The sequence below is a fragment of the Carcharhinus amblyrhynchos genome, chromosome 1 (assembly GCF_965287045.1).
Source record: "Carcharhinus amblyrhynchos chromosome 1, sCarAmb.v2.hapA, whole genome shotgun sequence".
Lineage (NCBI taxonomy): Eukaryota > Metazoa > Chordata > Chondrichthyes > Carcharhiniformes > Carcharhinidae > Carcharhinus > Carcharhinus amblyrhynchos.
In genome coordinates this window covers 168,360,601-168,380,721 of record NC_137324.1, presented here as the reverse complement: position 1 = coordinate 168,380,721, position 20,121 = coordinate 168,360,601, and positions in this window count along the sequence as shown.

The following is a 20,121-nucleotide window of genomic DNA, read 5'->3' as shown; positions in this document are numbered from 1 at the left end:
ATCCCAAGATGTGTAGGGGGATTAGCGGGGTAAATACATGGGGTTATGGAAAGAGGAGAGGGTCTCGGTAAAAAGCTCTGTTGGAGAGTCAGTGCAAATTTGATGGGCAGAGTGGCCTCCTTCCGCACCGTAGGGTTCACTCGAATAAAAGGGGCCCTTGAATAAAAGTCTCATCCAAATGATGGAGTCTCCGACAGTCTGGGTTTCAGCTTGGACTTTGTGCTCAGGCCTGTGAAGTGGGACTTCACCTCATAAACAATATATTCAAGTGTCATCGAGCCATAGAGGTTTACAGCATGGAAACAGATCCTACGGCCCAGCCTGTCCATGGCATCACTTTTTTTAACCACTAAGCTGGTCCCAATTGCCCACAATTTGGCCCATATCCCATCTTACCCATATAACTGTCTAAATGCTTTTTAAAAGACAACATTGTCCCTGCCTCTATTACTACCCCTGGCAGCTTGTTCCAGGCACTCACCACTCTCTGTGTGAAAAAATTGCTCTTCTGGACTCTTTTGTATCTCTCCCCTCTCACCTTAAACCTATGCTCTCTAGTTTGGGATTCCCCTACCTTTTGGAAAATATATTGACTATCTAGCTGATCTACGCCCCTCGTTATTGTATAGACTTCTATGGGCTCACCCCTCAGCCTCCTACACTCCAAGGGGAAATGTCCCAGTCTATCCAGCCTCCCCTTGTGACTCAGACTGGGTGTGGCAAACTGAAACGGTTTTGTCGCTTGAACATCCATTCAATCTCCCTGCCTCCCTGGGCTGATTACATTTCGGCTGAGGAGAAGAATCCTAAATGTCAAAAAATTTAGGGTAACAGCATCTTAATGTTGCATCCTTGCTGTGATGGCTCTCAGTTGCCCGAATCGTTCTCAACGTCAAAATATCAAATCCACACGATGAACTGACCTTTCGGCTTAACTACACTTACAGAGAACGAAGAACTGGCCTTGAAGTATTGAAATTTATTGTTTCGGTGTAAATGTTAATAGCTGTACCAGGGAATATTTGTAAGCCGCTAACATTTGACTGCCGTGACATTTGTCAACGGGATCTATTTGTCACAATTTTTTTTCCATAAGGCAAACATGTAAAGAGAGATGCCAGGGGAATTGTTTTTTCGACTGTTTACGAAGTGAAGCTTGCGTAAGCTGTTGATAAACTTTCTTTTGCAAGGTGAAACTTAGATTTTAGTACAGAGCACCAGTGCCCCCCTCTGTTTAAATACATGATAATCCATTCCAGCATTTGTATTCGGACAGATAGTGTTGGCCCCTTTGCGTGAGAGAAAACTATTCAGTCTCCTCATTGCCTTTCCGAATATCAGGTCTTATTTGTTTTTGTCTCTCCAATTGTTTGCATAAAATTAAACGTGTTCAGCAATAGTTCACTTTAACATTTTGCAAGCGGCGACAATGAAATCTATCCGCAGCAGATTACAAGGCTAATTATTAGGTACAACAACCTCCATGCATATTCAGAGGCAACTGGTGCCCTCTGTTATATCTGTTTTTAATTGCCTTTAATAAGGAGAAATGTTCATGTGTATGCATTTTTTTTTATTTTAGTCATGGGATTCACTAGCTAGGTTTGCATTTATTTTCCATCCCTAATTGCCCTTAAGAAGGCAGTGGTCTGCCACCTTCATTAACCTTTTTTTTAATTCATTTGTGGGATATGGGTGTTGCTGGCTGGCCAGCATTTATTGCCCATCCCTACTAACCCTTGGAGGGCAGTTGAGAGTCAACCACATTGCGGTGGCTTTGGAGTCACATGTAGGCCAGACCGGATAAGGATGACCAATTTCCTTCCCTAAAGGGCATTAGTGAACAGATGGCTCTTTCCGACAATCGACAATGGTTTCATGATCATCAGTAGATTCTTAATTTCAGATATATTTTTTAATGAATTCAAATCCCGTGGCGGGATTTGAACCTGGGTCCCCAGAACATTAGCTGAGTTTCAGCTAGGTGTCCAGCGATAATATGACCAGGCCATCTCTTCCCCAAACACTGCAATCCTTGAGGTGTTGGTACACCCACAGTGCTGTTAGAGAGGAAGTTTTAGGAGTTTAACCCAGCGACAGTGAAGGATCACCTATATATTTCCAAGTCAGGGAAGTGTGTGGCTTGAAAGGGAACTACTAAGTGATATTGTACTCATGCATCGGCTGCCTTTGTCCTCCAAGATGGTAGCAGATGTGGGTTTGGACGGTGTCATCTAAGGAACCTTGGTGAGTCCCTGCAGTGATGGCATAGGTGTGGAGAGGGAGTGAATGCTTGAGGATGACGTATCAATCAACTTTGTCCTGGCTGGTTTCTTGAGTGTCTTTACACTTTTCCATCAGAATTCTAACTTGAGTCTTATAGATGGTGGACAGGCTTTGGGGAGTTAGAAGTATGAGTTACTCATTGCAGGATTCTGAGCCTCTGACCTGCTCTGGTAGCCACAGTACATATATAGATGGTCCAGTTCAGTTTCTGGTCAATGGTAACCCCAGGATGTTGATAGTGGGAAACATTGGGTAGAGATGGGCTTCTTTAGACTATTGTGTAAAGCCATTTATTATCAATTGAATTGAAGGTAGGGGACATTTTGTCAAAAGCTTATTTCACTTAGGGTTAGGAAAATGTAATCACTACATAAAGGAAATTGAATCTTCAGAACATTGAATTATGTATTGCAGTAATTCTCAAATATTTCTGTTTTCAAATGGATTAATAATGTTTTTAAGAAAACAGATATTTACTCACAGGTATCAGAAAGGTGGAAGGACCTGCTTCACATTGCAGAGCCTGTTGATCATTGATCTTCTATCCTGTCTATCCTTGGACGACACAGTGGCACCGTGGTTAGTACTGCTGCCTTACAGCATCAGGGACCTGGGTTCGATTCCAGGCTTGGGTCACTGTCAGTGTGGAGACTGCACATTCACCCGATGTCTGCTTGGGCTTCCTCCAGGTACTCCGGTTTCCTCCCACAGTCCGAAAGACATTCTGGTTAGCTGTATTGCCCATGTTAAATTCTCCCTCAGTGCACCCAAACAGGCACTGGAGTGTGGCCACTAGGAGATTTTCACAGTAACTTCATTGCAGTGTTAACATAAGCCTACTTGTGACACCAATAAATTAATGAATAAGTAAATGTGATACTTGACAATGGCATTCATAAATCATTCTCCACTTCCATATGAAACTTGTACACTACCTTCCCAGGCTTCACAGAATTAGAGTGAATCAGTTTGGGTTTAAGTACGTGTAGTACTCAAGTGCATCAATAACGTTTCTCCCTCTTGAACAAGACTGAACTCACTAGGTGCCCAGCACTCGGCTGAGCTGTGTGTGTACCTGGTTAACTTGGCACTGTTCCCAGCTATTGCGGATCCAAGTCCCCCCCTAAGTGAGGCAGCCAGGCCACTCTGTGCTACACATGTGGCACCTGCTGCCCACTCCCACCACTTGGCTTGTACCATAGAAACCCTACAGTGCAGAAGGAGGCCATTCAACCCATCGAGTCTGCACCAACAAACAATTCCACCCCAGGCCCTATCCCACAACTACACACATTTACCCCGCTAATTCCTCTAACCCACCCATCCCAAGATATTGTGGACAATTTAGCATGGCCAATCAGACTAACCCACACGTCTTTGAACTGTGGAAGGAAATTGGAGCACCCAGAGGAAACCCACGCAGATACAGGGAGGACATGCAACCTCCACACAGACAGTGACCCAAGCCGAGAATCGAACCCAGGTCCCTGGAGCTGTGAGGCAGTAGTGCTAATCACTGTGCCACCTTGTCGCCCAAGATTTGCTGTCCACTCAAGCCCTCTTGAGCATGGCAGCCTGGGCATTCTGCTGGGCTACCCATCCAAAAGGGGGCCCTGCTTACAAAGCACTTTCACATCATTTTGCTGTCCCTTTGGAAAGCTTCTACAAAACCCCATCCCACTCACCACAGGAATCATAGAGGGGGAAGGCAGATCAGGGATACTGGGCCCCTATTCAATGAATTTGTTCAATGATGGAGAGAAACAATCATTATTAGTGAGACAAATTTGCAACATGATCTGGACATGGCTTTCAAAAGAATGCTGGAAGTGGCAGCATATACTTAACCTCACTTAAATATTGTTAGTCTTGTAAAAGGATATCCATACAGTGAAATTTTATCAAACATTTGAACATTTTATTTCGTTTATCATTTGTCATTCAAGGTATGAAATTAATGTAGTACATAGTCTATTTTGTACAAATAGAAACACAATGGGATCGATTTAATGTTCTGTAATGTTAGTGTAAATGGATTGTTAAATTAATCCAAATATAATCATTTAACATAAATATGCTGGCATGTGGCGAACTATCAGGGGAAATATACACATCATTGGCACAATGCTTGGCTGGCTGCTGACCATAAACACTAATCACTTAATGGAAAAACGCAATGACACAAAAAGTTGCACAAAAATGTTTCATGGTGCAGTCGGTTTTTGGAATGAAGTTGCTCTGTTCATTAGAACAATTCTGGAGAAGGCCAAAGAGAACATGATTAAACTGACAACATCACTGGCAAGCTCGACTGTCTCAATGAGTTCCAAACAGGAATGAGCAACAGCAAAAGAACAGCTAGACAAAAAAATGGCTATTGTCAATAGAATCACCTCCAACTAGACAAGTCACATTCAACCCTACAACAGTGTAGACTCTTAGGGCTTGCCCCTAAACCGGAAAATCCCGCCCTTGGGCAATGGACCTTTGCAATGATCTGCCCTCCCCGACCGTTACGATTCCCGTGGAAGGCGGGATGAGAAAACTCCCCCCTTAGTCATTCACGTATGTGACACCTTCTCAACCGGAGCCCTCACTGTTTTATTGAAGTCTAGCAAGAAGCCATCCCGGCTGGTGTAAGCGTACCCTGGTGTGAGCATACCCTGTTCCTTAGCACACAAAGTATCTTTTGGAGATTGTTGTTGTCTAAATGTCAGAATTGCCAGTTGAGAATTTTCAAAGCACACTCCAATGAAATCACATTTTACCTTTCCTCAAGACCTGTCTATAGGTATCGCAGTGCTGTCAGGACCTATGGCTAAAGTGAATCCTTCAGCCTTCCAAACACCATCCCAATTGGTCCCTTTAATAATACTGTAACTCAAGCTATTAGTGAGTATTTAGAAATACAATCATACAAAATTCGGAAAGTTCAGTGGTCCATTCCATTGGCTCCATACACATCCTGATTAAAACATTTCCACCACTGCCCCGCCCATCCACACAGCCACAATCTCCTGAGAGAGGCAAAATAATCCAAGAGAGTGTCAGGCAGGGTCAGTAGGGGAAAAATACTCTGGAAAATTCCTCTCCGATCCCCTCATTGAAACCATCTATAAAATCTCTTGCCATCTATATGATCTATCTCCCAGTCAAGAAGCAGCTCAGTTCCTTTTTTTAGGCCTTAAGGAAGATGTGTATTTGTTAAGGGTAAGTCACATGTGGCAAATCAAAGCAGCGATAGATCAGGTAGACAAAGGGAAAGCAGTGGATGCGCTTTATCTGGATTTTCAGACAGCACCCAAAACAGGTAAAGTCCTGTGGCAGTGACAGAGGTCCAGAGCCACTGAGCGAGCGCGCGCATGCGTGCGCCCCCCCCCCCCCCCCCCCCAACCAAAAGCCCTTCTGTACTCAGCTGCACCATCTGGGAGGCTGTGACTGCTGCTGGTAGAGTTATTGAATCATAGAATCCTGCAGTGTAGAAGGAGGCCATTCGGCCCACTGAGTCTGCACCAACTACAATCCCATCCAAGCCCTATCCCCATAACCTCTGACACTAAGGGGCAATTTAACATGGCCAATCCACCTAACTTTGGACTATATGAGGAAATTGGAGCATCCAGAGGAATCCAACACAGACACAAGGAGAATCTGCAAACTCCGCACAGACAGTGACCCAAGCCGGGAATTGAACCCAGGTCCTTGGTGCTGTGAGGCAGCAGTGCTAACCATGTTGCCACCATGTAACAGTCACCTGAGGCCCCGGAGTGAGGAGCGATGCAGGCGCGGTGGGTATAAGGGCCACAGGGATGAGTAGGATGTCATGGATTGGCATGAGTTAGCACTAAGTTTGCATAGGGACATGGAGGGTTATGAGTTGGCATGAATGGGGCATGGGGATTGTATGGGCGTATGAGAGGGTGTGAGGACGAGGGATGTTTTTGTTTCTTTTAACTGCTGAGACAAAGTCCAAGAGCACTGAGGTGGGCCTTTTAATCAGCTCCCCCCCACCCCTACCCCTAACACTGCCCCCCCCAACCCGCCCCCCCCAACACCACCCCACACACACACACACACACACACACACACCTAGCACCCTGTTACTACCCCTGCACTCTTTCCAAAAGCAGTAGTCTTACAGGGCCAAATCCTGCAAACATGCACCCTCCCAGCACAGAACGAAAATCTGAAGATCCAGGGCACTTTCTCCCAAGTCGGATGACAAAGTCGAGAATTTTCATGACCCTGCGCTCTTGAATCAGGGTAAAAATTTAACTCTTAGAATGAGGGCTGAAGGGTTTTCATACAAGTTGATGGAGTATATTGCTATGGGGACGGCGGGGGGTCAGGAGTGGAGGGGGGTGGTATTTGCTTCCTTTCGTAGAGAATTGGGCAAATATATGGAGCTGGGAAGAATACAAGAGTATGGAGGGATTGGGAGAGAGAGAGAGAGAGAGCTGGGTTAGCTTTGATTTGTTCCAACAATAAGCTGTCATAGAAATGATGAACTAAATGACCTCCTGCTGCGCTGTGAACTATGGTTCTTTGACTGTTATAGGATAAAAGAATCATGAAAACTGCCATGGTAACAGACATTGGTATGCATAACTCTGTTACTATGGTTGCATTTGGGTACTGGTTATGTTACTGGACTAGAGGTCTCAACTAATCATCAAGTAGGACGAATGTTCAATTTCCACTGCAGCAGTTTGTACATTTGAATTTAGGTTTTAAAAATCTGGGGAAAAAAACTAACTGGTAAAAGTGACAATGAATTGAGGCACTTAAGAGTGATAATCGTTGGTTAGGCCACATTTGGAACATTGTGTCCAATTCTGGTCACCACACAACCAGAAGGATCTAGAAGCTTTGGAGAGAGCACAGAAAAGGTTTACCAGGATATTGCCCAGTATGAGGGAATATTAGCCATGAGGAGAGATTGAATAAACTGGGATTGTTCTCTCTGGAAAGACGGAGGCTGAGGGGCAATCTGATAGGAGTTTATAAAACTATAAGGGGTATAGATAGGGTGAACAGTTCAAAGCTTTTTCCCAGGACAGAAATGACAATTACAAGGGGCCGCAAGTTCAAGTAAAGGGGAGAAAGGTTCAGTGGAGATGTACAGAGGGAAATGTTTACACGGAGGCTGGTGGACTGGAATATACAGCCAAGTGAGGTGGTTGAGGCAGATATGTTTGCGACATTTAAGTCTTATCTGGATTGGCAATGAAGAGACGGGGAATAGAGGGATACAATAGTTGGTCTGGATAGGACAATGTAAACAGTGCAAGCTTGGTGGGCCGAGGGCCTGTTCATGTGCTGTACTGTTCTTTGTTCTCTGTCCTGGAGAATGGTGAGGGCTTGGAATGCACAGCCAAGTGAGGTGCTTGAGGTGGATATGTTAGTGACATTTAAGACTTATCGGGATAAACAGACAGGGAATAGAGGGATAGAGGGTGATTGGTCTAGATAGGACAGGCTTGGAGGGCTGAAGGGCCTGTTTCTGTGCTGTACTGCTCTTTGTCCTTTGCTGTTTCTTTAGTGTATGATGCTCTTGCATTGTTGTAAAAGCCCAGTGGGTTTTCAAAGACCTGTGGGCGAGGAAGTCTTCTGTTCTTGTTCGCTGTGACTAGGATGTGATTTCGGTTCTACACCATCCCTGCTTGACTTCTGAGATGACCTAACAAGCTGCTCAGGACAAATAAGGATGGGCAATTAAATCCCGTCCTTGCTAGTGATGCCCATTTCCTGAGAATGGCTTTCGTAGCATCATAGATACCCTACAGTGCAGGAAGAGGCCCTTCGGCCCATCGAGTCTACACTGAACACAATCCCACCCACGCCCTAATCCCATATCCCTACATATTATACCCACTAATCCCTCTAACTAACACATCCCTGGACACTAAGGGGTAATTTCTTAGCATGGCCAATCAACCTAACCCGCACAGTTTTGGACTTTAGAAAAAGAGAAAACTGCATGGAGTCCGTTCAGTTCCTCAGTGGTATAACACTGGGACTTCTCGCAAACACAGCCATGTGATAACTATGCTATGCTATTGTAATGTGTCCTTTCTTGGTGTTGGATGCTTTGGAAGGGAGGTTAATGAAATCACCAGCCCTGACAAATAATTCATCACTTACTCTTGGTTCAGATGCATTAAATGGATCCTTAATCATTTGGAGGGATGTTGTCCCAATCAAGATTCAACACAGCTATAAACATTCTCGCCAACAACTCATCTAAGTCTAATCCCCAGCCCAAACCAAGTGTGCAATCTGAGATGTGGAATCGTGCACAATATTCAGTGGCATCCACCGAGATATTTAGTTTCTGTGCATGGGTGTCTTTGGACAGCAACAGATAAGGTCCTGTGTCAGTACGAGTAAAGGCATAAGAATGGGTAAAAGATGCAAATCCCTCTTCTGATCCTTCTCTTCCTTCTCCAAATTCTATCTAAAACAGGATATCCTCGGAAGGAAAAACAGAAAGTGCTGGAAATTCTCAGCAGGTCTGACAGCATCTGTGAACGAGAGAATAGAGCCAACGTTTTGCGTCTAGATGAACCTTCGTCAGAGCCAAATTCAGTTGTTACTGTTTGGAACAATGTTTGGAATAACACCTTCGATGTAGGAACTCTAATGTCACCACCAGACAGTCAAGGAGCAGCAGTGCTGCTTCCAAGAGCATTATGGACATACTGTGGAGAGGTGTAGTTGACGGATGACTACAGGTACTGTCAAAGGACACAGCCATGGCAATGTTTCAGGAGCAATTCTTACGCCTTTACTCCTGCTGCCACAGGTACCTTACCTGTTACTGTCCAAAGGCACCCACACGCACAAACTAAGAATCTTGGTGGATGCCACTGAAAATTGTGACATCTGCATAGCCGGGCTTCGGTTACCTTCTTGACAGCATTAACTCACAAAATTTCAGGTTGGAAAACTTACTTTGGACTGGAGGACCATACAAAAGTTGGCATCTCCCCTTCCCTCTCTATTCCTATGGGTGAGAATGTCCTGCAGGGACACAGTATAGGACGGCTATTGACCATGCAAATGTCTTCAACCCATAAAACCTCAGTGTTGAAGAACCTGGCAGGAAGTTTAAACTTCGGGAAAGGACTTTGGACAATGCGGCAGGAAGAATTTCTAAAATATAATAAGTACATTTATAGACAAGTTCATGAACCTTTTAAAGAATTATGCATTTTTAATGCCTTCATTACACTACATATCTAATTTATGGAAATATAATGAGAAAGCCCAAGTTTGGAGAGTGATAAAATACTCACCATTCATCTGGATGAGTTTGTTCTCAACAAGCCTGATACCATCCGGAACAGAGCAATCAATCAGCACCCTATTATTGGTCTCATTAGACAACCCCTGTATCGAAGGTAAACCATGACTTAAGTATACACGATCCACAGGGTGGACTGCAGCAGCTCATGTGGACCATAAATGCTGGCACAGACCAGTTGGGCCAAATGGCCTGCTTCAGTGTTTTAGTCTTTAATTATAATAGAATCATTCAATCCTACAATGCAAAAAGAGACCAGTTGGCTCATCAAATCTGCACCAACCACAATCCCACCCAGACCCTAACTCCATAACCCCTTGCATTTACCCAGCTAGTCTCCCTGATACTAGGGGGAATTTAGCATGGCCAATCAACCTAACTCGCACATCTTTGGACTGTGGGAGGAAATTGGAGCACCTGGAGGAAACCCACGCAAATATGAGGAGAATGTCCAAACTCCACACAGACGGTCATCCGAGGCTGGAATTGAACCCGGTCCCTGGCACCATGTCGCCCATGACACACCAAGGCCAATTCAAGAGCTCACAACCTCGACCAGTAAGAGAACAGAGGCAGGAGTGTCACGGGAGCACTCTGATCCCTGCGTCACACATCTTCCCAACTTGGTCCTAGGATGCCGTTCCTTCATCATCTCAGAGTCAATATCCTGGAAGTCCCGAATCAGGATCATCATCATGGAATGCAGCTATTTATAAGGAAGCCCTTCAGCTTCTGAAGGCAGCTGGAGATTAGTCTTGACAGTGACCCCAAATCCTCAGAACAAGTTTTTATTAAAATAAAGGAACCAGCCTCCAGCCGCTGAAAGGAATTACCTTCAACCGATTCAACTGATTTAATTGGTTGCATTTGTCATGTTCACTGTTTCTGCAATGCTTGCATTTGGGGTGGCACAGTGGTTGGCACTGTTGCCTCATAGTGCCAGGCACCTGGGTTCGATTCCCGGCTTGGGTCACTGTCTGTGTGGAGTTTGCACGTTCTCCCCGTGTCTGCATGGGTTTCCTCCGGGTGCTCCAGTTTCCTCCCACATTCCAAAGATATGCAGGTTGGGTGGATTAGTCACACTAAATTGCCCCTTAGATGTGTAGATTAGGGGGATTAGCCATGGTAAATATGTGAGGTTATGGGGATTGGCCTGGGTGGGACGTGCTGTCAGGGAGTCAACACAGACCTTATAGGCTGAATGGCTTCCTTCTGCACTGTAGGAATTCTATGATTTTGCGATAAAGACAGCCAATCTTAATCAGGGACCCTGCCTGTCCTTTCAGGATGATGTAAAAGATCCCATGGTACCAACTGAAGAAGAGCATAGAGTTCTCCAGGTATTCTGGCCAATATTAATCATGAAAGCAACAACATTGAAAGGCAGGATCTAGCTGTGTTCCTTGTTATTATTTGTGAGACTTTGCTGCGTGCAGTTTTGTATTTCCATTACATTACAACATTGGCTTCACTTTAGCTGTAGATTGTTTTGGGAGTTTGTGAATTCTGCTGGATACATGCAGGTCCTGTACTTACATCCAACATTATCTGAAATAACTCCTCGGATGCCGGTGTCTCTTCACCAGATTCCCATTACTTATTTCCACTCCGAGGACTGCTTCAGGTACAAAGTCAAAATCCAGAGTGTCAGTAGACCTGATACTCCTCAGTATATATACAGGTGAGATGCCCTAACTGGTCAGATAATCAGTACCTTAATCCAAGAGGAATATGAGCTCCCTGGTTAAGATAATGATTGCCTGCCCTCATGGGCCTCATTGAGAACATCTCATTTTGCTATTTATTCATGGGAAATGGACGCCGCTGGCTGGCCATCATTTATTGCCCATCCCTAGGTGCCCGAGGGCAGTTTGAGGGTCAGCTACATTGCTGTGGCTCTGGAGTCACATGTAGGCCAGACCAGGAAAGGAAGGCAGATTCCCTCCCCTAAAGGATATTAGCGAACCAGATGGAATTTCCTGACAATTGGCAATTATTTTTCAGTCACCGTTACATTCTTAATTCCAGATTTTTTTTATTGAATTCAAATTCCACCACCTGCCATGGTGGGATTCGAACCCGGGTCCCCAGAACATTTAGCTGAGTTTCTGGATTGATAATCTAGCAATAATACCACTAGTCCATCGCCTCCCCTCATTATCAATCTTTCAGCCATTGTTCCCGTGGGTCTGACCACTTCAGGAACAATCGCATTCCACAATTTCCACAAGGGGCTTCCTAGGAATTGTGATCTGGAAATCGGAATAATTGGACCTGATGGGATCGGGAAATTTGATAATCTGAACCTAATGCTTACAATCAGGGGATGAGGGGTTACATATAATTTCCCAGATCCAATTCTCCCTTAGTTCAACTTTGCTGTGCACCTTTGCGTTGGATGAGTCAAGTATAGCACAGAAAACTATACGTTTTTCATGCCACAATGAAATGTCGGGCACCCTGTAATCTAAATGCCAGAAGTTATTTACGTAATCAATTCAGGGTGTTAATGGGAGACGGAAGGTAAACACATCAGCACTGGATCCACTGTCACAATGTGAGCAGACAAAAGAATTCCTCAAGGAAATAATAGGGAACTTGCAAGAAGCACTCGAACTGCCTAGTGTAGGAAGAAAATTACATGGTCAAACTCTACCTTCACACAAGAGGAAATGAATTTCTGACTTTGCCACTCTGTTCACTATATAAAGTCATAAGAACACAACAGACACTGTACCCATTCCCACCTCCACCACACCACTGCACTGCTGCCGCCACTCTTGCAACATTTCTCACTCATTAACTGTCTAACCCAAGACAAAATGATAGTTGACATCCAAATATTTGATGTAATTTGATTTATTATTGTTGCATGTACTGGGATACAGTGAGAAGTATTGTTCCTTGCGTGCTGTATAGACAAAACATCTGACTTGATTTATTATTGTCACATGTATTAGTATATAGACTGCTATACAAAGCATACCATTCATAGAGACGGAAAGAAGAAAGTGCAGAATGTAGTGTTGCAATCATAGCTAGGGTGTAGAGAAAGATCAATTTAGTGCGAGGTAGGTTCATTCAAAAGTCTGATGGCAGCAGGGAAGAAGCTGTTCTTGAAATATGTTCAAATATGTAGCCCTTTCCTCAGATTTATTTTTCCAAATCTAATGCTTTCTGTCCAGAAGTTGCCAAAAGCATAGCCAGTCTTAGCTCTGTGTGCATGCATGCAGAGGGTTACAAAATGGAGGGTCTGACTTTTCTATTTTTCGCTCAGAGGTTACAAAGAACAAAGAACAACCCAGCACGGGAAACAGGCCCTTCGGCCCAACGAGCCCATGCCGCCGCATCACCCTACACCTATTCTACCCTGCGTGTCTACGAATGGAACCCCTAACTTAGCCAGATTCAGGGGAGAATAGTGTCAATTTGGTAAACCGATCAGCCGAAGAGCACATCTTTGGGGTGTGGGAGGAAACCGGAGCGCCCGGAGGAAACCCACGCAACCACAGGGAGAATGCGCAAACTCCCACAGACACAGGCCCAAATCCATGTATCTGCACAGCCAGCAGTGCTAGTCACCGAGCCGTTGCGGCGCCCGCCTACTGGTCCAGGATCAAGCACACACACCGACACGGGTTGTGGGTGTCTATGACTGGGTGATTCAAGTGGAATTGGAACTAAATTACCCCTTAATGTCCTGGGATGCGTAGGTTAGAGGGATTAGCAGGGTAAGTATGTGGAATAATGGGGATAGAGCCTGGATGGGATTGTTATTGGTGCAGATCTGATGGGCCAGATGGCCTCCTTCCGCACTGTCAGGTCTCTGTGGAGCCTCATGTAGGCTAGACCAGGTAAGGGCAGCAGATCCCCTTCCCTAAAGGACATTAGTGAACCAGATGGGTTTTTACAACAATCAACAATGGTTTCATAGGCATCATTTGACTTTTTTAAAATTTTCTGATCTTTATTGTATTGAATTCCAATTACACTATCTGCTGTGGTGAGATTTGAAGACAGGTCCTCAGATCTTGAGTTGGGTCTATGGATTAACTGCCTGTAACAAGTCTTCAGAGGCAGAACTCCCTTCACCAAAATCCCTTTTTTTACACTCTAACAGCGGTATGCAGAGTGTTAGCAGTCAGCAGTTTACCTTCGGGGCTTTCAGAGGCACAGATCCCCCCCCACTCTGGTTAAGCACAAGGCAGACTCCCCGATTGACCCATCAATTGGGTACTTAACCAGGGAGTTCATTCTCCAGTAGGCCAACCTCAATGGCCTGATTGAAGTCATTACTTCATCCAACGGCAATACTACGCCACTGTGGGGATCAATCATTCTCCACTCCACCCCCTCCCCAAGATCCACAAACACGCCCTCACCTCAGGGGGTTGCCGGAGAGAGTGGAGTGATTCCCACCAGCTCTTCAATGGAGCGGTACTTCCGAACAATGTCTCTTCCGTTTCAGCTCCATCACAATGAGCCAGGCTGCTTACTCACGCATCGCCTACTCCATCCTCTCAAGCCTGCTGCCACCCAGGTTTATGTTGGCATCAGTGGTAGAATCAGTCGACTCAGATCTGTAATGAACAGCATGCACTCAAATTTGGATTGTGATATATATAAACATGCAATCACACATTTTCGGAAACTATATATTTGTATTTCTTCAAACTTTCTTTTACCAGCTGGCTCAATCCATGCAGTTCTCAGGAGTCCGCCAGTTACCCTGTGGCCTAGCCGGGAGGGCGGACAATTTTAACCTGGTGAGTGCCTAGGCCTTTACTCTGAGCCTGCCGGCCTGTAACACAGCTCTGAATAAGGTCTCAACAAAGCAGCTTCAGCAACACTGTTCATCTGTACCGTTGGTGCTGCCGGGTAGTTAGCATATCACCAATGAAACCCACACGTCTAATTAAGCCAGAGCTGTGGATTTCGAAACAGAAGCTTACACTCAGTGGTTGTCACATTTGAGCAGAGCCAACTAGTTCAGTGATGCACAGCAAGACAGACTGCGTAAGAGGCACTGAGACAAAAAAAAACAGCTCCTGACTGATCCTAAAGTAAGCCATAGAACCACTGATCCCCTACAGTGCAGAAGGAGGCCGCTCAGCATGTTAAATCTGCACTGACTTCTCAAAACAACTCCTTACTCAGGCCCACTACCGCCACCCCCCCTTCACTCGCCTCCCCCCCTTCACCCCACCTATCCCCACAACCCCATGCATTTACCATGGCTAATTCATCTAACCTACACATCTTTGAACCCTAAGTGGCAATTTAGCATGGCCAATCCACTTAACATACTCGTACAGTCATAGCATCACAGAGGCTTACAGCATGGAAACAGGCCCTTTGGCCCAACATGTCCATGCTGCCCTTTTTCTTCAACCCCGAAGCTAGTCCCAATTGCCCGCATTTAGCCCATGTCCCTCTATGCCCATCTTAGCCATGTAACTGTCTAAATGCTTTTTAAAAGACAACATTGTACCTGCCTCTACTACTACCTCTGGCACCTTGTTCCAGATAGTCACCACCCTGTCTGTGAAAAAATTGCCCCTCTGGACACTTTTGGTCTCTCCCCTCTCACTTAAACATCTTTGGACACCAAGGGGCAATTTAGCATGGCTAATCCACTAACCTATACCTCTTTAGGCAGTAAGGGGCAATTTAGCATGGCTAATCCACTAATCTGCACATTTTTAGATACTAAGAGGCAATTTAGAATGACCAGTCCACCTAACCTACACATTTTTGGGCACTAATGGGCAATTTAGCATGGCTAATTCCCATAACCTATACATCTTTAGACACTAAGGGGAAATTTAGAATGGCCAATTCACCTAACCTGCACATCTTTGGGATGTGGGAAGAAACTAAAGCAGCCAGAGGAATCCCATGCAAACTCCACAAGGCCAGAATCAAACCTGGCACTGAGAGGCAGAAATGTTATCCAGTGTGCCACCGTGCCACCCTGTAAAAGTTATGGTTTGAAGGTACAGATAAAACAGCACAAAGTAATTGGTTCATCCTGAAAACTGACATGTTCTAATTTTGTTCTTTTTTTGCTTTTAGACAATGCAAACATTTATCTTGCTATTAAAACATTCTGCGATTTTACTTTCAGACAGCATTGACTTTTAGTCGCTATTCACACCTACTCTGGATCAATCCTTTGTTTCTTTAATACTATCATTACTCCTGTTGTCTTTTGTTCTGTGATACCTTTGTTATTTAGTTTGTCACACTCTCTAACCCGTCCTTGAGCTTCCCTTTCGTTCCACCTGCCCCCTTTTCTATTTTTATTATTCATCCGTGGGACATGGACATTGCTGGTTGGACAGCATTTATTGCCCATCCCTGGTTGCCCAAGGGCAGCTGAGAGTCAACCACATTGCTGTGGCCCTGGAGTCACATATAGACCAGACTGGGTAAGGACGGCAGATTTCCTTCCCTAAAGGACATTAGTGAACCAGATGGGTTTTTCCAACAATCAACAATGATTTCATGATCATCAGTAGATTCTTAATTCCAGATCTTTTTTTTATTGAATTCCAATTCCATCGTATGCCATGGTGGGATTCGAACCCGGGTCCCCAGATCATTAGCTTTCAGCAGCATAAAACTGATGGGTTTTTGATAAGCGAGGGGATTAAGGGTTATGGGGAGAGGGCGGGAATGTGGAACTGAGCCACGACAGATCAGCCATGATCTTATTGAATGGCGGGGCAGGCTCGAAGGGCTAGATGGCCTACTCCTGCTCCTATTTCTTATGTTCTTATGTTCTAACCCACCTGCGTTTACCTCTGTCGACTGGGAAAAACCGTCACATTGGTCTCAAAACATTGGGTGGGATTTTAAGGTTCACCCCAAAATGGACCTTTGCATGGTCCATTTCCCCCTTCCCCACCCCCCCACTACGATTCCCATGGTGGATGGGATGTGAAAAATCCCCCCATTAATATTGTTTCTCTCTCTCCACTGAGATTCCCACACCTCCTCTATTTGTCCAGGTCTTACCGTTTTTATTTCATATCTCAAGCAGCTGCAGTATCTTGCTTACATTCCAGTAACATCGAACTCATTGGAAACTACACTACTCATAGACAAGATCATAGAAACCCTACAGTGCAGAAAGAGGCCATTTGGCCCATCGAGTCTGCACTGACCACAATCCCACCCAGACCCTACCCCCATTTCCCTACATATTTACCCACTAATCCCTCTAACCTACACACCTCAGGACACTAAGGGCAATTTTTTTAGCGTGGCCAATCAACCTAACCCGCACATTTTTGGACTGTGGGAGGAAACCGGAGCACCTGGTGGAAACCCACGCAGACATGAGGAGAATGTGCAAACTCCACACAGATAGTGACCCTATATACTCTACAATGTGACTGGAAAACGGTTGAAGAATAACCACCCATTGGCTGGACAAATAGTCAATGAACTCCAACCAGCAGGCCACGTCCCAAGGAAGGGAAGAGAAATGCTCAATGTTGGCAGCCTTGCCCAATGCCCCACCCCCACTTGCCACCCCCCTCAAGCCTGGTCCTGTATCAGCCATCTTGGAAAAGGCTGGCCTGTCACACCAGCCCTTATCCAGAAAGGATTACCATAATGTTGCTAGTTTGGAGAGTGTTTGCTATGAGTGAGAAATTGGACCAGCTTGGTTTGTTTTGACTTGAACGTCGGAATCTGAAGGGACAAGCTGGTATAAGTTTGCAATATACTGAGAGGCATGGCCAGAATGGACAGTCGGAATCTTTTCCCCAGGGTAGAAATGTTAATTACTAGGGAACATTGATTTAAGGTAAAAGGGGGAAAAGTTTAAAGGAGATGTGAGAGACAAGTTTTTACACAGAGTAAGTGCCTAGAGTGCCCAATTAGAGGAAGTGATAGAAACAGATATAGTAACAACGAGTGAGAGACATCTTGACAGATACATGAATTGACAGGGAATACAAGGACACAGACCACATAGCGGCAACACGTATTTAGTTCAGAAAGGAGTCGTGTCGGCACAGGCTTGGTGGGCCAAAGGGCCATCTCCAGTGCACTACTGTTCTTTGTTTTTATAGGCGTGGAATCTCCCATGATTGGGCAGGACACCATGCAAGCAGGTGCTGTCATGTTGAAGCCTTTCTACCCCGTTTCTACTGGAGTACATCAGAAGGATTCTGCCCCTGAAGTCATAAAAACTCCATGTAGAATGGACAGATTGTAATGTTGAGGGACACTTTGGAACCAGTTCTGACATATCTTATAATGAAATAAAACAAAAGAATTGTTCTGCCGAGATGCCTCAGAACGCATATCAAACACTCTCATTAATATTTAAGGAGCCTCGGTTACTGTATTATATCTTAAATTACTTAGACTGCAATAACCTGTTGGAAATAAAATGTGTGAGATGTAAAAAATGATTTGTATTTATAAGCACAACCTCAGGATATTGTAAAGACCTTCACAGTCTATTAAGTGTGAAGCGCAGGAGCTAATTTGTGCACAGGAAGATGGCAGAGATTGCAATATGACTGACCTGTAATCAGGGAGACTGTTTAGTTGGAATAGAATACCTACAGTGCAGAACAGGCCATTCAGCCCATCAAGTCTACACTGACTCTCTGACTGATTATCGCGCCCAGGTCCTATCCCCATAACCTCACACATTTACCATGGCTGATCCATCTAACATACACGTCTAAGGGGCAATTCTGCAGGGCCAATCCACCAAACCTGCACATGCTTGGACTGTGGAAGGAAACTGGAGCACCCGGAGAAAACCCACACAGACACAGGGAGAATGTGCAAACTCCACACAGTCACCCAAGACTGGAATTGAACCCAGGTCCCTTGACCTGTGAGGCAGCAGTGCTAACCATTGTGCCACCGTGCCGCCCCACTAATTGATATTTGTTTTAAGACAAATATTGGCTAAGATATCGGAATGATAAATAATGTTAATAGCTACTGTACATCAATGATGATGTCAGATCACCTGTCACGGAAACTCAAAGAGATAGTCTGGAAGGAGTGTAGTCTTTGTTTATCCCTGTACATAGTTTTGCGTGGTTACTAGATATTTGGAAGTTCCTGGAAGTCCCTGTTAAACACAGCACCCAAGGGCACCCTTTTGGGTGGGTACTTCAAAGCGCACTGGATAGAGCAAAGGATATGGTCCCTGAAAACATTCCAGATGTAACGCTGAAGACCTGTGCTTCAGAACTAGACACAGTGTTCCAGTAAAGCTATAACATTGAATACAGGAGTTGGGATGCCTTGTTGAAGTTACACAAGTCAGTGGTGAGGCCACACTTGGAAGACTGTGTACACTTCTGATCGCCCTACTATAGAAAGGATATTATTAAATTAGAAAGAGTGCAAAAAAGATTTTCTAACATGCTACCAGGACTTGATTGTTTGAGTTATAAGGAGAGGTTGGATAGATTGGGACTTTTTTCTTTGGAGTGTAGGAGGGTTAGGGGTGATCTTATAGAATTCTATAAAATAATGAGGAGCATAGATCAGCCAGACAGTCAACACCTTTTCCTAAAGGTAGGGGAGTGTAAAACTGGACGGCATAGGTTTAAGCGGAGAGGGGAGAAATACAAAAGGGTCCAGAGGGGCAACTTTTTCACTCAGAGTCTCCGGAATGAACTGCCAGAGGCAGTAGTAGAAGCGGGTACAATTTTGAATTTTTAAAAAGCGTTGAGAGAATTACATGGGTAAGATGGGTATAGAGGGACATGGGCCAAACACAGTCAATTCAAACTAGCCTAATGGTAAAAATTGGGCAGCATGAATAAGTTGGACCAAAGGGCCTGTTTCCAAGCTGTAAATCTCTGACTCCATGGATCCAATTTTACCATCAAGTTGCACTCGTTTTCAGACGTTAAAACATTGTAAAGTCGGGTACGAGGAGAGTAGCACGATCCGTGCCCGCATCAGCACCAGTTCCCCCTTTGCCAAGGTCCAAAAATGGCCGCAATCGGGACCACACCCAAAATGGGCGCAACGGACATTTAAATGTAGTTGCATGTATTTAGATTGACTTAATGGGTGACACGCCCAATCTTACCGACATTTCCTCCTTTACCAGAAAAGGGGAGATCAGTGAGGGGGAGGACGGGTTCGCTGCCACTCTGCCTGAGATCAGTGAGGGGGAAGGGGGGGGTCTGCTTCCACTCTGCCTGAGATCAGTGAGGGGGAAGGGGGGGGTCTGCTGACACTCTGCCTGAGATCAGTGAGGGGGAAGGGGGGTGTCTGCTTCCACTCTGCCTGAGATCAGTGAGGGGGAAGGGGGGTGTCTGCTTCCACTCTGCCTGAGATCAGTGAGGGGGAAGGGGGGGGTCTGCTGCCACTCTGCCTGAGATCAGTGAGGGGGAATGGGGGGGTCTGCTGCCGCTCTGCCTGAGATCAGTGAGGGAGGGAAAGAGCAAGGAGGGGCCCGTGATCAGTCTGGGTGACGGAGAGGGTGGTGGGAGAAGGGGGTCAGTAAGGTTGTGGAGTGGGGAGAATGTCTT